Below are 20,301 nucleotides of genomic sequence, written 5' to 3'. Positions count from 1 at the left end.
CTCATGGAGCTACTCAAAAATGACTGAACTAATCAGTAATTACGATTACAAACCAGTTACAAATTGTATCTCGCATACAACGCTACTCAAGTTATAAGGTTTCAGTCACTTGTCAATGTTTGCTCGTTCATTTTTATCATAAAAAACAAAGAAACTCGGGAAACCAGTAGCGTGGAGACCGACACGACGCGTCGCGCGTGATTTGTTGCTAACGCGTTACTCACCAGTTAGTAACTAGTCGCGTCGTGTGCGAATCTCCATAGAACATGTATGGGCTGTGACACTCAGGCAACTCGTTAGTAATTTGAGTTTGTGACTAGTTCTTTTTGAGTAGCTCCATGAGCGAAGGGCCGTACGTCATACTTCATAGCGTTAGCTTTCATGTTAGTAGAAATGAGGGTATTTATGAGTTGTAAGCAATGTTTAGATCAATATTATTTTGTGTGATTGAATCTTCTTGAATCGACTCAAGGAGATGTTTTAATACAGTTTTATAAAATGTCTATTGAGATATTAAATAATGATAATTGATTTATTCAGGCAACATAGACCCACAATTACATATTTAAAAAATATTATGATCGTATTTTAAGTAAAGAATATTATTGAGTTAGAGGTATTTTTTCAATTTAATCCATTTTTTAAGTAATAATCAATTTCGAACAATTACCTAATTTTTTGATACATTCGGTTCGTTTATTCTTATTTAATTGTAAAAGATACACGGATATGTTAGGATGTCATACAAAAATATCATGTGACTGTAGATTTATAAAAAAAAATGTGTGCGTGTACTAGTTAGTGTACACACGTAAGAAGTGAAACTTCTTTATGACCTTATTTTTCAAAAAATAATTTACTATATGCAACTTTACAGAAATACGTCGAATCACGCGTGGTAGGGATAAGAAAAAGATGGCGCGTAACGGAAAAATGTCACGCGTAACGAAAAAATGTTACACTAAATTTTTTCCCAACCCCGATAAAGAAATTTTTCACTTCAAAAATTTTTCATATGTATATCAAACAAAACACTTATAAAACGATACAAAATATTGTACACAATATGATCCAGATTAAAACAATTTATCATTAAGTGTAATTACGGATTATTTTATTAATTAATTTGCAGAATATATTGTAATCAATTTATCATGCTGCGGTATCTATTCATTATTATTATTATTGGTGATGAATTATAATTTGAGCATAAGTAAATATGCAAATTACTTGGAAGATAATCGAGAACTTGTAATCTATGGATCTCAACTGTATAATGTACATGTAACTAATATACATAATATATATATAGTAGGGGTCCGCCCCGGCTTCGTCCGTGGTACATATTTCGCAATAAAAGGTAGCCTATGTCCTTTCTCGGGTATCAAAATATCTCCATACCAAATTTCATGCAAATTGGTTCAGTAGTTTAGGCGTGATTGAGTAACAGACAGACAGACAGAGTAACTTTCGCATTTATAATATTAGTATGGATGTAGCTATATAGTATGTATGTAGTACTAGCTGTGCGACGCGGTTTTAACCGCATTGCTCCGCTCCTGTTGGTCTTAGCGTGATGATATTATTTACCCTTCCTTTATATTAGTCAAAGGGGAGACCGAAATTATTATTTTTAAATCAATACAACATCTCTATGGTTAGTTAGATACTTTATGTATAGCGTAAATTAAACTGCCACTTGCTAAACACAACAAAGAATATGTTAATTATTCATTATCATTTAATCATTAATAATCTTCCATTGTTTTGGGAATGTTTGATAAAATAAAGTGCAAGTCTTCATCCATACTAATATTATAAATGCGAAAGTAACTCTGTCTGTCTGTCTGTTACTCAATCACGCCTTAACTACTGAACCAATTTGCATGAAATTTGTTATGGAGATATTTTGATACCCGAGAAAGGACATAGGCCACCTTTTATTGCGAAATATGTACCACGGGCGAAGCCGGGGCGGACCTCTTGTAACATTCTAATTTAAAAGAAAAAACACTTATGTCATATCCAAAACAATAATTTAATACGCAAATAGATAATATGTAGTTATTAAATGCCTTTGAAAGCTAGTACACTATAAATAGCTACATATTTCATCATATTCTTTCTATTTCACGCCAAGCTTTCTGTATAATGAATAGTAAATTCTCGCCATATACTGAATTGTTCAGAAAATTGTCTATCCATCTCGCTCTAACCAAAGAGAATAAAAGAAAGAGCAATATGCGAGGTTAAACACGCAATAATATGAAACAGGAAATTCCATTTGTCCTCTGTAACCTAACAGCTGTTTTATCCGATCTTTATGTATGAGAAAATCTTGGAGTGAATACATTGCTGGGGGTGTAAGGAATCTCGACGATGGTACGTATGAAGTATGGTATGTAGCGAGCAATGTATGATCGAATTAAATCTCTAGTTATTGATCCGTATGCGCATTACGTTATCCATATTAATGAGTGGCTCTACAGTTATCATGGAGCTTCTATTGAAATTAAATTATATTATTTCTTTCGTTTTCCGAGTAGACGAATATTTTTCTAGAAATTATGTGTAATGAATGTGTTAGTTTTTAACACAGTGAATTATGAGACAGTTACATCATATCTTTAAAAATATCTTCAGTGAAGGTTTTAAATCATTATTCAATAAGATTTGTATTTCGCTTTTCTACTTATAGAGAACGCTGCCGATTGATGTAATCATATCAATATTATTATGTGTAAATATGTATTATACGCTTAGGGTGCCTTTCCGCCAATAATATGCGAGAATGTGTAGCAAGGTTTGTAAATCACTACATAGTATAAAATAAAGTCGCTTTTTCTGTCCCTATGTCCCTTTGTATGCTTAAATCTTTAAAACTACGCAACGGATTTTGATGCGGTTTTTTTAATAGATAGAATGATTCAAGAGGAAGGTTTTAGGATATCATTTATTAGGTATTAGACAAAGCGGGCGAAGCCGCGGGGGGTAAGCTAGTATCCAATAGTAGGTATCGTTTCAAACGCTTTAAGCTTCAAACTTCAAACTTAATTGCACATTATTCATACTCAAATTCAAACATTTATTTATTCAATTAGACTTCTTCGAGAAGCACATTTACCACCCATTCGGGAAGCAGTATCTATGGAGAAGAACCGGCATGAAACTCCACAGTTGCTCTTTTAAATCAACAAAACTTAATAAACCAACAAAAACTACACACCATAATGTTCCATACATAACAACCACTGTATATCACTCATAATCTAAAACACCCATTAATTTTTCACCAAACTGACCTCTATCTCATCAATTATGAATCCCTTATCACGCTCCCTAATTAGTATGCATAATACAAGCTATCTTGACATAATCTATATAGCCTGTACCTCAAATATTTGGGACTAAATGAAGGCAGAGTCGAATCAATTAGTCGTAGCATAATGGTAAATTGTTAAAGTTAGAAGGTATGTATAAGATGTAAATCACTACATAGTATAAAACAAAGTCGCTTTCTCTGTCCCTATTTCCCTATGCTTAAATCTTTAAAACTACTCAACGGATTTTGATGCGGATTTTTTTAATAGATAGAGTGATTCAGGATTAAGGTTTTAGTATATAATTTATTAGGTTTTAGACAAAGCGGGCGAAGCCACGGGCTGTAAGCTAGTTCCTTTATATAATCTGCTAAAATACTATATGAACGTCTATATCAATATAAAAATTAGAGATAAAATAATTAAATTAGGATGTATTTAAAACAAAAGATTTAATAATTATTATATTGGGTCAAAATTGGACTAAATTTTAATAATGTAAGAAAATTATTTGTACCGCTTCAGTTGTTATTTTGCTACTTGCTAACAAATAAAGCTCAAATAATTTCGCTCTCTTCTTTGCATTAACTTTTATAGTAAATTTTTTGTACAAACGATAAATCTCAAATAAATAAGTGCTTTAACGACACTCCACACTAACTTCCATATCTTTCGTTTGAGTTTTCCTCCATTTTAAAAGTTATGATGAGGCATCTGAAAGTTTTCAACCTTTCGGAATCTTTCAAGTAATTCTTGGGACAGACCACAAATTGGAGTGTGCGGAAGAAAAATATACACAAAACAGATAAAACTATATTATAAGTGTCTGTATGTGATTAAAAAACATATTTTTGAAGTGAAACTTCTTTAGGTGCGTTGAAAGTATAATTTCAAGATCGCGTCATGGCAATGCCGTCACGTCATGGAGTAAGACGACGATTTTGGTATCTTTGAATCTTGCCAAAGAAGTTTCACTTCTGACACGTGTGCTCAGCTCTTTTATACTTAATAATTTATTTATAATATATCAATTCGTAGAAATTAAGAAGGTACATTAAAATTTAAAATATAATTTTTATTATCTAGGTATAGCGTAAAACTTGCGTATCCAAGAGAAAAGAAACGGTTCATTGCATATTAAATAGAAGGTTCTAGACTTCCTTTAATCTTATCTTGAATTGCATTTTTATCGCCTTAAAACTATTTTCAATGGGACAAATGTAGCCCGTACTTTACATTGCAAATTATACTCCTAGAAGAATTCTTAATGAGAATAATTTAATGTAGATGAGTGCAATGAAATGGAAGCGCAATTGTTTCTTTATTTTTGTTGTAAACAACACATAGCTTATGTGGTTTTGCTATATTTTCAATTTAGTTCTTCCATAAGGGAGAGTGGTTTTCATATACCTAGGTAAGATACTTAAAACGGAATATAATGTTAAAATTTAATTTAGAATTAACTATTCTATGATTTACAGAACAACGTACAGATTATGAGTCTAATATTAAATTACCCAAGTCATCAATTAGTGTACAATTTCTAAGTTAATGCTAAATCTATGAAAATCTACTCTATTATAAATAGGTCTCTAACATTCTTGTATCTACTGTAGTCTAGTCAAAAATGACTCAAATTTTCATTAAAGATTATTAAAGTAACGTACTTTACTGTTCTCAAATGTACTCGAAAACCAGTGACAATATCATTCAGGACATTCAAATAGGATACAGCTAGCCTTTGAAATTCCCCGTATTTACGTTATTAGTATTCGAATGTCGTGTTGCAGAATTTCTATGAAATTCGTGAAACAAAACCCGGTGCCGTAATGTCCTATGACGCATCTATATGTAATAAGCTAATGCTCTTTGCCAAGATTTTGGCAGTGCCACCAAATCAATACTTATTTGAATATAGTTTAATAAGAGCGCGCATTAATTTCTGACAGTCATATTTCTTTTTCCCCCTTCTATAGGCCTTTTGTTGAATTATTTACTTTATCAACCGACTTCAAAAAAGAAGGTGGTTCTATTATACTGTATTTGTTTAGTTTGTTACTTCAACTGTAAATAGGTTTTTGAAGTGAAAACTTCTTTAGCGGCGTTGAGCACTTTTTCTGTAATGGGTATAAAATCTTAAACTCGCGTCAGGACAATTGACCTGATCGAAAAAGCGAAGACGGATACCATTCCAAAATATCAAACATGCTCAACGTTAATAATCAAGTTTTCACTTCTGCCGGCACTCCCGGAGTGCAACCCGTCTTTTTTTTATATTATTATTTTTATTGGTAGCCTTTCGGTTGGCCCCATTAAAATTTTGTTTAGTTCTGTCAGTTTTCAGGCGCTTTTTTTCAAAACTAATTTTGCTTGTAACTTGTAAGCATATTATGATGGTGGTGGTATCAAAGCAGCTCATACTGATCTTAATGTTTCACTGATCTTCTTAAGGGCATATAATATGCCTTCTCCGGCTTTACAAGGAAGATGTTAATACATTATACATGAAGTTTGTATAAATCTTATCTACTAATATTATTAAGTAGAAAATGTATGAGGATGTATAATTAACTAGATTTCCGCCCGCGGCTTCGCCCGCGTTTTCAAAGGAAAACCCGCATAGTTCCCGTTCCCGTGGGATTTCCGGGATAAAACCTATCCTATGTGTTAATTCAATTTACCCTCTATATGTGTGCTAAATTTCATTGTAATCGGTTGAGTAGTTTTTACGTGAAAGAGTAACAAACATCCATACAAACTTTCGCCTTTATAATAGTATTAAGATGTTTGTACATCTTTCGCAATAGCTACAAAACAGGTTTTGTATTGAATACTTGGCAGCTTTTGAACTAGAATAAAACATAGGCTATATAGAAAAACTTGCTTTTTCCATCTCTATAGAACTAAAACCTTTTAAATATATTCATGCGTTTGAAGTGAACAAAATGAACAGTCAATAAAAAGCCAACCTTTCAACAGTTTATCAGCAGAGTACAGTAAAAAATCTGAACATTCCAACGTTTACAATTCCCTATTGCCTCGTTCAAGCCAGAACTTACAGGGCACGCCCTTCGGGAAAACACGAAAGTGAAATACGTTGCGTTTATTTTTAATGTAGCTTCGAATTTATTTCCGATGTTTATTTCTCTGGGGCACCGCACGTCCGTCTCTCTCGAGCGCTAAACGGCAAATGAGATACAGTTTTGATTTTCGAAAAAATAAAACAATATTTTTAGAGCGAGCGCCCACGAGCAACTTAGTTGCCCGGCAACTATTTTGTCTCTGTCGCTGTCTCCTCGCAAAGTTTTGAACGATGCGCTCACGAAAGCGACAGCAACGCAACTTTTTCTTTAAAATTTTCTTCATTTATCAACATGGTTTTAGAAGAGACGGTTGTGGTCTGTGCTCTTGTCCCGCATAGTTCCCATTCCCGTGAGATTTCCGGGATAAAACCTATCCTATGTGTTAATCCAAGTTACTCTCTATATGTGTGCTAAATTTCATTGTAATCGGTTCAGTAGTTTATGCGTGAAAACTGAAAACCATACATACCTACAAACCTTTCCTCTTTATAATATTAGTAAAGATATGTAATCGTAATTGTAAAAAGTAAATTAGTTTTTATTTAATACTTTTTAGTGTATTTTTCAACACGAATCAAACGAGCCCAAACTCGATAAAGTTGAGTCAATATATTTACTAAGTTCCTATGACCACCTTCCGACTCCATCATAAAATCAGCTCTATGTCATAATAATGTTTCATCGCTATCCAATTTACATGCGTATACAAAATTTCAGCTCAATCGGTTACCTGGAAATGAATCAAAGTTACTTGCTACATTTCAATTAAGTCATCGAGACCAGACAAAAATGCTCATAAAATAAAAACTACTGGGCTTATCCGAATAAAATTTATGGGACCAATTCCACACCATTCCGCATCAAAAAAAAAAAAGAATCACGTAAACCGGTTCAGAAACCTCGGAGTAATCGGTGTACATACATAAAAAAAATATACCGGCCGAATTGATTACCTCCTCTTTTTTTTTTGAAGTCGGTTAAAACTTAAAACTACTGTGTACGAGAATAAATACGTTGACATAAATACGTATTATCGCTACGCCGGTTACGCGGCAACTGGCCGGCGGCCGTCGCCTGGCAACATTTTTGTCGCCGTGCGCGCACTTGCATTGAAACCAATAGATAGGGCGACAGTTGCGTCGCGGGCTTGTCTCCGAACCCGCGGACAAAAAAGTCTCCCGGGAGTTGCGTCGCTACGTGCGCGCACTTTCATACTAGCCCATGGCTGGAGAGACAAAATGGTTGCGGAGACAAAATTGTTGCGGAGACAAAGTTGCTCGTGGGCGCTCGCTCTTATAGAATAAATTCCAGCTCGCGGTTTCGCCCGCGTAGTTGAGCGAGCGCCCACGAGCAACTTTGTCTCCGCAACAATTTTGTCTCCGCAACTATTTTGTCTCTCCAGCCATGGGCTAGTATGAAAGTGCGCGTACGTAGCGACGCAACTCCCGGGAGACTTTTTTGTCCGCGGGTTCGGAGACAAGCCCGCGACGCAACTGTCGCCCTATCTATTGGTTTCAATGCAAGTGCGCGCACGGCGACAAAAATGTTGCCAGGCGACGGCCGCCGGCCAGTTGCCGCGTAACCGGCGTAGCGATAATACCTATTTATGTCAACGTATTTATTCTCGTACACTGTAGTTTTAACCGACTTAAAAAAAAGGAGGAGGTTATCAATTCGGCCGGTATATTTTTTTATGTATGGACACCGATTACTCCGAGGTTTCTGAACCGGTTTACGTGATTCTTTTTTTTTTTTGATGCGGAATGGTGTGGAATTGGTCCCATAAATTTATTCGGATAAGCCCAGTAGTTTTTATTTTATGAGCATTTTCGTCTGGTCTCGATGACTTAATTGAAATGTAGCAAGTAACTTTGATTCATTTCCAGGTAACCGATTGAGCTGAAATTTTGTATACGTATGTAAATTGGATAGCGATGAAACATTATTATGACATAGCGCTGATTTGATGATGGAATCGGAAGGTGGCCATAGGAACTTAGTAATATATTGACTCAACTTTATCGAGTTTGGGCTCGTTTGATTTGTGTTGAAAAATACACTAAAAAGTATTAAATAAAAATAACTTCGTTAAAAACAACCGACTTCAAAAACGGAAAAGTAAAAAATAAAAAAGATTGATATTGATATTATTACAGCTAGCGCGCACGAGCAAAAAAAAATGTTGTGTGGTTTTATGAAACCACGGTAAAAGTGAAACTGTTCGAACGGTTCCGAACACTGCTTTGTGTAGCGCATGTCGCGTGACGGTCGGCTGCCGAGTAGGAATACCTACTCGCAGCCGCGATACACGCGACATGCGCTACACAGACCAAAAAGTTTGAGACGATGTTTCACTTTAATAATAATTACATTTATTATTAATTACTACATATTATTTAGATGTGTTATTTACTAATAAGGTTTGATGTCGGTGCACGGGCTTAATACTAAGTGCTTAGTGCTTGGCACCGACTTCAAACCTATTTAATAAATTAATAATATTGTTTTTAATTAAGTTATTTTTATTATTAGTAGTTTTCTGTCTATAGTAGAGCCATTTTAATAGGCAACATTGACAGTTCAATAAAATTCAGCAATGTAATCTAGTAACGACGCCATAGAAAAATATGTTATATCGTTTTGTTGGAACTGCACATTTACTAAACTTTTTTCAATTAAGATTACATATCTATTCTAATATTATAAAGAGGAAAGGTTTGTATGGTTTGTATGGCTTTCAGTTTTCACGCATAAACTACTGAACCGATTACAATGAAATTTAGCACACATATAGAGGGTAACTTGGATTAACACATAGGATAGGTTTTATCCCGGAAATCCCACGGGAATGGGAACTATGCAGGACAAGAGCACAGACCACAACCGTTTCTTCGAAATCCATGTTGATAAATGCAGAAAATTTTAAAGAAAAAGTTGCGTCGCTGTCGCTTTCGTGTGCGCATCGTTCAAAACTTTGCGAGGAGACAGCGACAGAGACAAAATAGTTGCCGGGCAACTAAGTTTCTCGTGGGCGCTCGCTCAAAGGAAATTCCACAGACGTGTCACTGCTAAAAAAAAGTAACCAATGTCACTCCAGATACAAAAAATAAAGAAAAAAGACAAACAAACATACTTTCACATCAATAATATCAGTGCGATGTTAATTTATAGATAAACTATCAGGAACTCACTCCTTCCATCGCTTGTACGCAAGTAAAACATGATGATGGATTTATGCAGAATTTTAACCAATGAACTAAAATTTATATATGGATCAGCAGCAGATAAATATCAGCCCCCTAGTCAAGTGGCTTTCTGTTAGAGATTGACGTAAGCTGTAGATACGTTTATCTACAGCTTATGTCAATCTCATACATTCGTAGTCTATTCTATTGAACGCTACGCTAACAGAAAGCCACTTGACTAGGGGTCAGCTGTTTTGCCTACACTGTCACAATCTTTCAAATTTATATTAAACTAGCGGTCCGCCCCGGCTTCGCCCGTGGTACATATTTACGTTTTCTCTACATAAGAACCATCCTCGTACTTCAAGGAATATAATAAAAAAAGAATTATCGAAATCGGTCCCCCGTTCACGCGTGATGCCGTGACCAAGGAAAACGGGTTTCATTTTTAAGTATCCATACTAATATTATAAATGCGAAAGTAACTCTGTCTGTCTGTCTGTTACTCAATCACGCCTAAACTACTGAACCAATTTTCATGAAATTTGGTATGGAGATATTTTGATACCCGAGAAAGGACATAGGCTACTTTTTATCCCGGGAAAATGATGTAAGGGCGCTTGTGCACTACAAGGAATTTTACTGTCCGGCATTCCGATTTTTTACGGTCCGGTGTGGCATGAAAAAACCGATGAATTGCTTGTGCACCTGTCCGTCTTTACTCGGATCAGTGCGGTACAGTCCAAGGAAGTATGGCGGTATAATGCTATCATAAATGATTGTTTTCGCATTTTACAAGAAACGAATAAAAATATAGAAGGTGAAATATTATATTACTTCGTTATAATAAAAAGTAAAGTTCCGTAAGAGATTTAAAATGCGTGTTTCACTTATTTATTTTAATCGGTGACGAGGAGCTAAATCTATTCCCACTTGAACTTTAACTTACCAACACTTACTTAGATAATAATTATAGGTCAATGCTTGGTCAATGTATATAAAATAACAATACCGACTTCTCAAATCTCATTGCCAGCTAAAAGAAAGTAAAACAAGAGCTTGCTTTCAATTGGCATATGCAATAAAAAGAGTAAAATCCAAGCAAGTGGGCACTCGAAAACAATTATACCTACAGCGACTCGTAAACTCAAAAAACCATCCGGAATAGGGAAAAGTAAAATGTCGGACAGTAAAATTACGTATAGTGCACAAGCTAGTATATAGATTAATGGCGTGCCATACCGGACCGTAAAAAATCGGAATGCCGGACCGTAAAATTCCTTGTAGTGGACAAACGCCCTAATCCCGGAAATCCCACGGGAACGGGAACTATAAGGGTTTTTCTTTGACTGCGCGGGCGAAGCCGCGGGCGGAAACCTAGTTTATTATATATATAGAAGAAATTAAGTTATGAATTATGATTATGAATAAAATAAACTAATTCAACAAGACAAGAAAAATAATTGCGAACGGAATCATACAATTAAAAACGCCATTACAAAGGCTTGTTAGGAAACGTAATTTTCAAAGTGAAATTTACTTAATTACAAGGTCTGGATGGGGTCCAATGGTATTTGGTGTGGAGCCAGACATTCGGATCGCTGTCGTTAACTAACGTCATTAACTCTCCTTTACATCATTACGTAAATTACTTTTGGTTTTATATTAATTTTAATTAATTGATAATTTGGATCATTATTATAAAGCAGCATTTTATTGTATTATGTAATTACTTCTACTTAATCTAATAATTATTTATTTTTTCCGTTTCTCAATTTATTTTCTCGCTTCTTTGCCTTCCCCGTGGTTGCCTGGCAGAAATCACTGCATAGTGATAAGGCCGCCCTTTGTGCTTTTGTTTATTGTTAATTTATGTATCTGGTTTATTGCACAATCAAGTGTTAAATAAATAAATGTTGTGTGGTTTTATGAAACTACGGTAAAAGTGAAACTGTTCGAACGGTTACGAACACTGCTTTGTGTAGCGCATGTCGCGTGACGGTAGGCTGCCGAGTACGTATACCTACTCGGCAGCCGCGATACACGCGACATGCGCTACACAGACCAAAAAGTTTGAGACGATGTAATAAAAGTTTCACTTTAATAAATAAATAAATATAAAGGGTTATAATTGTAAAGCAATTAATGAATGTGTGGCTCTTTTAATGTGACCATAATATTATAACGTTTTGCGATGTATTTTTCGTTCAATAGTTTTTGGTGTTTGAGCGTATGCATATAAATTACAATTAAAGTCTATCTATGATGGGTAAGATAACCTTTTCTCTCAGCTTTGCTATTTTCCTGCAAAAATATAAAATGTATATAATAATTATTATAATATAAGGATTTGTGTCATTGGAAATTAATGTTTTAGCGACAGCGAAATACGTATATTTCGATTCTTATTTTATTTCAAAACACCAGAAATGACATGCAAATCGGTTTAGCAGTTTTTGCGTAAAGTAACAGCAAACGCAAACTTCCGATAATATCTACAGTTTGAAAATTGAAAACAAACAATATATGTAATAAAATTTATAACGCGTCAGAACATTCAATTTGTTTCCAGAAAAATCGTACTTTCTCAATAAAGTAAGCAACTTCAACTTACAATATTCCCAAGTTACGATATTAGTTTACAAGTTGAACGGTTGTTCTAAGTTTTTGTACATAACATAAGTATGAAAATTGTTAATATGAATTTTTGTATTATGATCTATTGCATAAGAACAATATTTCTCAATTAAATACAATACAATACAAAATTCTTTATTTAAAACACACGCACACAAAAGAAAAGAAAAACATATAAGATATAGGCGGCCTTATCGCTTTCAAGTGATCTCTGCCAGGCAACCTTTGGATAGGATTAGTTTTATGAAATAGAATGAGACTGGTGGATAAATACTTATTGTAAAAAATAATAATATAGTTATATTATAGTGTAAGTCATAATCTAATAATAATGAACAAATTAAAAAGAATACGCTTAAACTCATGAAATTATTGCATAAACACTCATTCTTAATAAGTATTTAATCTGTACGTTTAAAGTGGATCAAAATCAAGTCTTAAGTCGATTAGGTACATAAAGCCATACAAGCGAATATAAATTTATAAAGAATAGTAAAAATTCGATCACGAGGCGGGACTCGAACCCGCATCCTTCGCGCCATTCCGGGGCGGATGCCTTACCAACTCAGCCACTCGTGACCCGCCAGAGCAATCGAATTTATTCTATTCTTTCAGTTTTATGTGTCTGAAGGGACACACCGCGCGCCATCTATTGAGATGATTAACAACCATTTCAACCAATATGAAGCACTTTTCAGTGAATACAATATTGTAACGATGGAACACGACCTTTTTTTGTTGAATTTATACTTTATAAATATAAATTTATAAAGAATAGTAAAAAGGATGCGGGTTCGAGTCCCGCCTCGTGATCGAATTTTTACTATTCTTTATAAATTTATATTTATAAAGCATTTGAATGCCATAAAACCAAAAATATAAATTCAACATACAAGCGAAGTTAATAAAAGCGTGTTAAAGAGTAAAAACAACTTAATAAGATTTCATAGTAATAGTGACGTTGTAACTTCTTAGTAATCTGTGGTAATATACGTTATATCTTATATATAAAATTCTCGTGTCACAATGTTAGTCTGCATACTCCTCCGAAACGGGTGGACCGATTCTCATGAAATTTTCTGTGCATATCGGGTAAGTCTGAGAATCGGCCAACATCTATTTTTCATATGTACCACGGGCGAAGCCGGGGCGGACCGCTAGTTATTCCATATAATTATTAATTCTCTGAGAATACAAATTAGTCTAAAATCTGAAACTTCCAAAGTCGTAGGAATGTATTTAATGTGCCACGATTGCATAATGCACACTCTAACTTTAATTTTATGTAAGGTAGGTACGTGCATTCAAATTAATGCAAAACGTTGTAAAATTAATAATTGTTACTAAAACTTTATTAATTTATTTTTTACCAAATCGTAAAACTTAATTAATATATTTTTTATTATGGTAGTGGTAATTTTTACGATTCAAAAGCGCTTCTATACGAAGTCTATCTATTGAATAAATGTTTGAGTTTGAGTTAACTCATTTTGTTTAACGTTACTTCATTATGATAATAATATTATGTTAAATAATGTCAAGCAAATAAAAAAAGTCACTAATATACAAAAAATATTACAAATATGTTTATCACATTCAATTTTGAAGCAAACAAAATCAGAAGTGTGATAGCCCTTTAGATTTTAATTTTTCATGAATGGAAATTTGAGCAAGCAAAGCCACAGGCAAAAGGCTAGTTGCATAATTTGTCAAAAACGTTTCTCAATTGAATAAATGTTTAAATTTCACGCTACAGGACCAACGAATAATATTTTTCTTTATACAATCATTCGTATGGGTGTTGTGCCAAAATGTGCTAGTAAAAGTTATTGCTGTGAAGAATAAATTCAAGGGTAGCGTGATATTATGCTATTTTTGTATGATAAAAATAACACGAGAACCTTACGTTATTCATTATAATTTTGCGCGGTCTATCCTATCGATTTGACGAAGGTTTCTAGAGATCGAAATCGCGTTCGAATAAATATTTCGACTTGATATGAAATACCTAATTTTCAACTGAAGGCTGAAGAGTTCGTTTGTTTGTTTGAACGCACTAATCTCAGGAACTACAGGTCCGATTTGAAAAATTCTTTCAGTGTTAGATAACCCATTTATCGAGGAAGGCTATAGGCTATATATCATCACGCTAAGACCAACAGGAGCGGAGTAATGCGGGTGAAACCGCGCGGCACAGCTAGTATTATATAAAAGCTATATAACAATGATCATTTGTCGAATTAGTCCTGGACATTTTAGTTAATACCCACAGTCCTCTCAAAGGCTGATAGCTACAAATACCTTAAACCTACCTGCCACCTTTGGACGGTTTTCAGGCCAAATGAGAAACGTCTTAGATTTATAACCATTTGGAATCTATTGTTTTCAATTTAATTAAATGTAAGTACGAATAATGGAAGCATTGTATCTTTGTATTGTTCATTGTAGTTAATATTTCAGTATTGTTCAATAGAATTATTGTAATAGAAATAGATTTGATTTTTTGGTGACCTTGTGTTTTATTCAGCGCCTTTTCAGATAGGTAAAGACGTGGAACAAGAATTATAATTTATGTGGTTAAATAGTAATTTATGTGGTTTTTACACTTTTAACTGTGCTGTCTAGATATACAGAAAAATAACTAGGTAGTTTTCAATATGCTTAAGAACTAGTTGTCCACCCTGGCTTCGCTAGTGGTATCAGGTAGGTAGGTACTGTTAACTGTATATTCAACGGAAAAAGAATTTTTTAAATCAGTCCAGAATTTTCTGGTAGGTAGAACAATTAAAAGTCTTCAACTTTATATTTTACCTACCTATAAAATTTATAAAATAAAGTTGCAATAAATCATACTCCCATGTACATAAGCGGTTTTGAAACGAAGCCATAACTCAAAAATATAAATAACAGTCGAGATGTATGCATGAAAACTGTAAAATTCAGGCTCCAACTCCAAACTGTTGAGCAAAAATTGTATTTGTATGCAAATGGCGGCTTTGCGCTGAGATCGCTGCGTTCCGATATTGAATGCGGTATCCGTTTTTAAAAAAAATATTTTCTAAGAATCAGATTGGATTGGGTTCAATCACCTGTTCTGCTACTAGAGTGGAATATATGTTTGATTATGTCGAAGAAGTAATATATGCATGCATGTCAAACGAGATTTTTTATTATAATAATAATATCATACCATACAAGATTCTGGTAGCAGGCTATACTTTCCCCGCTAAATTAAATATGCAATTTTTGTATGACAACGTTAAATTACTAACTATTAATATATAGAGATACATACCTACATACCTATAGATTATTGTATGCTGATTAAATCCAATAAACGACGTGTTTGACATACGATAAAATGTATTTAACACTCGCGTTAAACAGACAAAGACGATCTGTCTCTCTCAAGATCTTATTCCACAAGTCGGAAAAAAATATATATCAATACATAATTTATTCCTCCCCATAAATTTACTAAGAACGTAACAAAAGAATTTATCCCTACAAAAACATTGGAAAGAATTCCCTGTTTCATATCCGTGAAATACAATTTACCCAGCTCCCAAGTTTACAAGAACAAAAATAAAAGAAAGCACAATAAAGTGAAAAAAAAAAATGCAAAGAGAACTAAAACTAAAAAGTTGGGAAGTTTCTACGATGAATTTAACTTTACCACTTATTGCCGGTGAATTAAAATTTCAGGGAAGGATAAAGTGGAAGAGTGATGGGTTGTTTTATTCTTTTGGTTAAATATTTAAGGGACATTATTGAGGAGGCTATTAGGCTAACAGAATAGATGTGGGTTAACTAGAACGTACCTAAAAATATAGGTACTAATCACTACATAGTATAAAACAAAGTCGCTTTCTCTGTCCCTATGTCCCTATGTATGCTTAAATCTTTAAAACTACGCAACGGATTTTGATGCGGTTTTTTTAATAGATTCATTATGTATCCAGACTTTAATAATTTAAACAATTTCTTCCAAATTTATTTCATTGCATAGTTTACACAACGCGAACGTCACAACCAAAACGTTTTGTCATCGCCCGAAAATTGAAAGTAAGCTGAAAAAAGCCCCACAATTTGAAACGGTTAAGTGAAACTGGAAAGGGTAACTTGTAGGGTTGTCACTCGATACATTGTCATGTCTCTGTTTTATTTGAAAGAGAGGGATGGAATGTGGATTGAGATTTGAGTTGCATTGGTTTTAGTATATCTGTATACTGTAAGTATAGGTTTTTTTTTAGATATACTTATAGTAATTAATGGTAGATGAGATTTTATGTTCATTATTTACAAATGGAATTTTAGCACTGTATAAACTATAAAGCTTAATTCACCAAACATTATTGTAAATTAAACAGTTCAATCTAATATCAAAATATACTTGGACAGCTCAGAAATTAAACAATCTAAAACATAGTATTTTATATCAAAAATCGTTTCAATAACCTTTTAAATTTCATATTTTATTGACATCTTTAAATTAAGTCCCCAAAAACCACATACCTCAAATTGTAGCCCTTATTTTTCCGAATAAATAAATAAATGAAAGATGTGACAACCCTAACAAAAAATACGGAAGTGGGCAATCTATCCCCCGTTACCCCTCAAGGGGTTGCAAATGGCCGGATGGGTCATTGGTGATATCATGGGTGATGACACAGTAGATATCTTTGTGATAAGGTTTTATTGTTTAAAGTCACGGAATAAGATTTACGTGTGAATACTTCGAAATTCTAGTGGAAGATAGGCAAGATTTTATTTCAGAAACATACATACAAAGTAAAAAGGTACCCTGTGTATTAATAACTTTATAAAATTTATCTCATGATAGTTTTAACATTATTTAATTTTCACTTGATACCTTAACATGCTATCAACGGAATGTTTATTAACTATTTTATTGGGGAGCGTCCATAAATTACGTGAGGTGTTTTTGTCCATTTTTTGACCCTCCCTCCCCCTCTGGTGAGATATCATGAGATTTTATTGAACCCCCTCCCCCATCCCCCCATCTCACGTGAGATTTTTCAAAATGTGGGTTTCTTATGTTTATTTGTCACTGTAAAAAGAAAAAAAAATTGCTTCGTGCTTTTGTTTACGACTAGTTAAAAATAGTAATTATTACGTAACAATAGAATATTTAAATCTTAAGCGTAACATTAAAATCTTAAGCATGTTATATGGACCAAAAGAGTATAATTTGTTTTGTTTCAATTTAAAAAAAATAGCGTTCCCAACGTAAGGTTAGTTGAGATTTTACTCGACCTCCTCCCCCCCTAAAACAACTCACGTAATTTATGGACGCCCCCTTGTTACTATAAAAAATAATTACGTAATCTACAAAACTGGTTCAACATGATTTAGGTATAGGTAATTGTATATTATAAGCATATAGACAACAAGTAATTGATAAGTATGTGCTTATACGCGCAAAAATTTTAATTTTCATACCCATACAAACTTCACAAATGGTTTTAAAACATTCATCAAATTGCGTATTTCAAACAGCTGTGCCAACACAATTTGACGAGACCTTTGACCACATTTAAAAGAAAACAATGGTCCCTCGAGCCGTCTAAATGAAGATGAACAATAAAAAAGGTAAACGAAGATATACGATTATATAATTAAAGTGCGAGAAGGACGGACGTTGGGCAATTCGCAAAGGGCCCTAGGGACCGATACGTACCTTGGCGCTAATACGTTTTCCAGTTTATGTCAGACCTTGTAATTGTTCCTGGGTTTGGATTAGGTTAGATGTGTTTCTGTTGTGGTAATGTTATTTGATGAATGGTAGATTGAAAATATATGGTAGTCGGATTGTGTAAGTCGTCGTATTACGGCTAGGCTATTCGAAATTAGGGCGATCAGCAATTAGTCAGATTTAGCGCATGTTCAGCAGCACATTGCGAATTTCTGTGTAGTTAGTTTCTAAACAGCCAAACCCTTAACCTAGTAAAAAAATTAAAATAGTTATCACTTTACTACACACATTCCTATATCAACTGCTATTTACATAAGTATATTTTCTTTAATTTTATTTCCAGGATACTATGTATTTAAAAAAAAATGTACTTAACCAATTCAACACGAGTTTTTAAAGAGAGAGAACTAAAAATCAGTAGGTACTTCATAATACGATTCTTGTATCAATCAAAATGTCAGAGTTTTTAGAGATTTCATTAAATCAACTTAACAAAAAACGTTTCTGAACCTTTCAATTACACCAACAAATCAGAAAGAAATAAGTAAGAATAATTGAACAAGCGCTAAGAATTCCTAACAATGCAGCACTAAGCCGCTATATCCCACGGATTCAACTGAAGTCTAGAACAAATCTAGTATTAACCGTGGCTTTACTGCTCTGCGACGCTCAATAAATCTTTGCTATTAAAAAGCTAGAGTACATATATTGGAAATATTTTATAAGGAGGTATGATTAGATTGTTTGTTTTATTTGTAACGGATAAACACCTAGAAGCGATTTTAAAAATAGTTTCACAAACAATCAAAATTTTAATTATTTTTTTTTATACATTATGTAATTACCATATTTAACTGGAAGATTTATGTGCGTCGTAAAAATTATGAGCCAAACGTTGGCTTTTATCCTCACCCGTGAACGAATTCAGTTACAATCACACAGACACAATATTTTGTACTAACACTGCGACAAAGATCACGCACACAATCGATAAAAAAATGATCAACTTTTTACAGAAGTTTCAAGTGATTTAGAAATAAATAATAATATATTGTATATTATAATTAATACTGTAGAGATCTAATAATTAATATTAACTACATTTCACAACAACTTATTCTAACAATACCTTTGCAGTTTGCAATTATGGCACATATCCTACGGAAACAAAAGATTTAGGCGTATCTCGGCTCTCAAATTGAATTCGAATTCATCGAGCCTGCCAAGTCGTCTAGTAATTTAATAAGCAAATGCTGACTGCGCAATATCCAAAGTAATGCTGAAAATCCATATTAATATGTACATTTTCAAATTACTCCCAACGTAGAAAGTAAAAGAAAAATTACTTTTCATTTAATGTGGTTTGGAACTCTTTTTGTGAAGAATTCAAATAAATGTAATGAATTGATTTATCGCTTTTCTTTGAGTTTCTATGATTGACATTAATGAGTTTTCATCTGTCAAACGAATTACGAATAAATGGGCTCTAGATACGTAATAAATTCATAGAAAAGAATACTAAAAATATATAGAAATAAAATAAGTTCTATCAATTAAATTTTTAGTAGATTGTAAAAGACAAGCATAAACCAATATTTACCAGTTTTCGTCTGTGTTCTAGAATCCTCAAATACGCTAAAAGCTAAACAATCATAAAGCAAAAAGCATCGAACCGTGAAGTTTTTATTGAAGGCCGGGGCAGGGCGTAAAATCAAAGATTTATGGGAAATCCGTGACATATATAAAACACCAACAGGCTTTACGACGACGAATTTTATCGTAAACAAAAATGTTACTGGGTGACTTTTTCTGGCATGTTTTTTGAAGAGAAATATCGTACCTCTATAGGTATAGTAAAAGACAAATGTCAAAATATATCTTACCATAGGTATCTATCCTACTAATACATAATGATAAAATTGTACGTTTGATCAAAGAGATTAGCCAGTTCCATAGAATATACTAATAGTTATACTGACTCTGTCTGGGTGCCCTTTCAGGAAAAATTAGCTGATGTGATCCATATGAAATTGTTGTACCGATAGTCTAGACCAACTTGGCCCTGCGGTTTTACCCGCATTGCTTCGATCCTATTGGTCTAGCCTTTCTCGCTAAATAGTATATTTATCACTGAAAGAATTTTTCAAAGCAGACCCTGTAAAACCGATACAATTAGCGTTTCCAACCAAACAAAAAAAATTGGTTGTTTGTAAAGTAGGTTTACGATCGAGATGTTTACGTGATATCGTCTTATTGGTGGCAGCGCTCGAAATAAGACGGGAGATCGGTCCGTCTCTCTCTCGTTATACCTGCGATCGCGCTCGTGAGGTTTTGGTGTGACACAAGTTTCTGAACATGTC

At 33.7% G+C, this 20,301-nt stretch overlaps 1 protein-coding gene and 1 non-coding gene across 2 annotated transcripts in view; both read right to left on the bottom strand.

Moving 5' to 3' along the window:
* Positions 1 to 20,301, bottom strand: part of LOC149490078 (neuroligin-4, Y-linked-like) — a 75,972-nt gene that overhangs the window by 31,232 nt on the left and 24,439 nt on the right. The gene's annotated exons all lie outside the window — the stretch shown is intronic.
* Positions 12,729 to 12,804, bottom strand: TRNAS-GGA (transfer RNA serine (anticodon GGA)). The gene has a single exon. It is a non-coding gene; the product is annotated as a tRNA-Ser (tRNA).

Source organism: Colias philodice, chromosome 3 (assembly GCF_061535455.1).
Source record: "Colias philodice isolate Cphi_HAF_F1 chromosome 3, ilColPhil1 Martin Lab GWU primary, whole genome shotgun sequence".
Taxonomy (NCBI): domain Eukaryota; kingdom Metazoa; phylum Arthropoda; class Insecta; order Lepidoptera; family Pieridae; genus Colias; species Colias philodice.
This window is presented reverse-complemented; position numbering and strand designations above follow the sequence as displayed.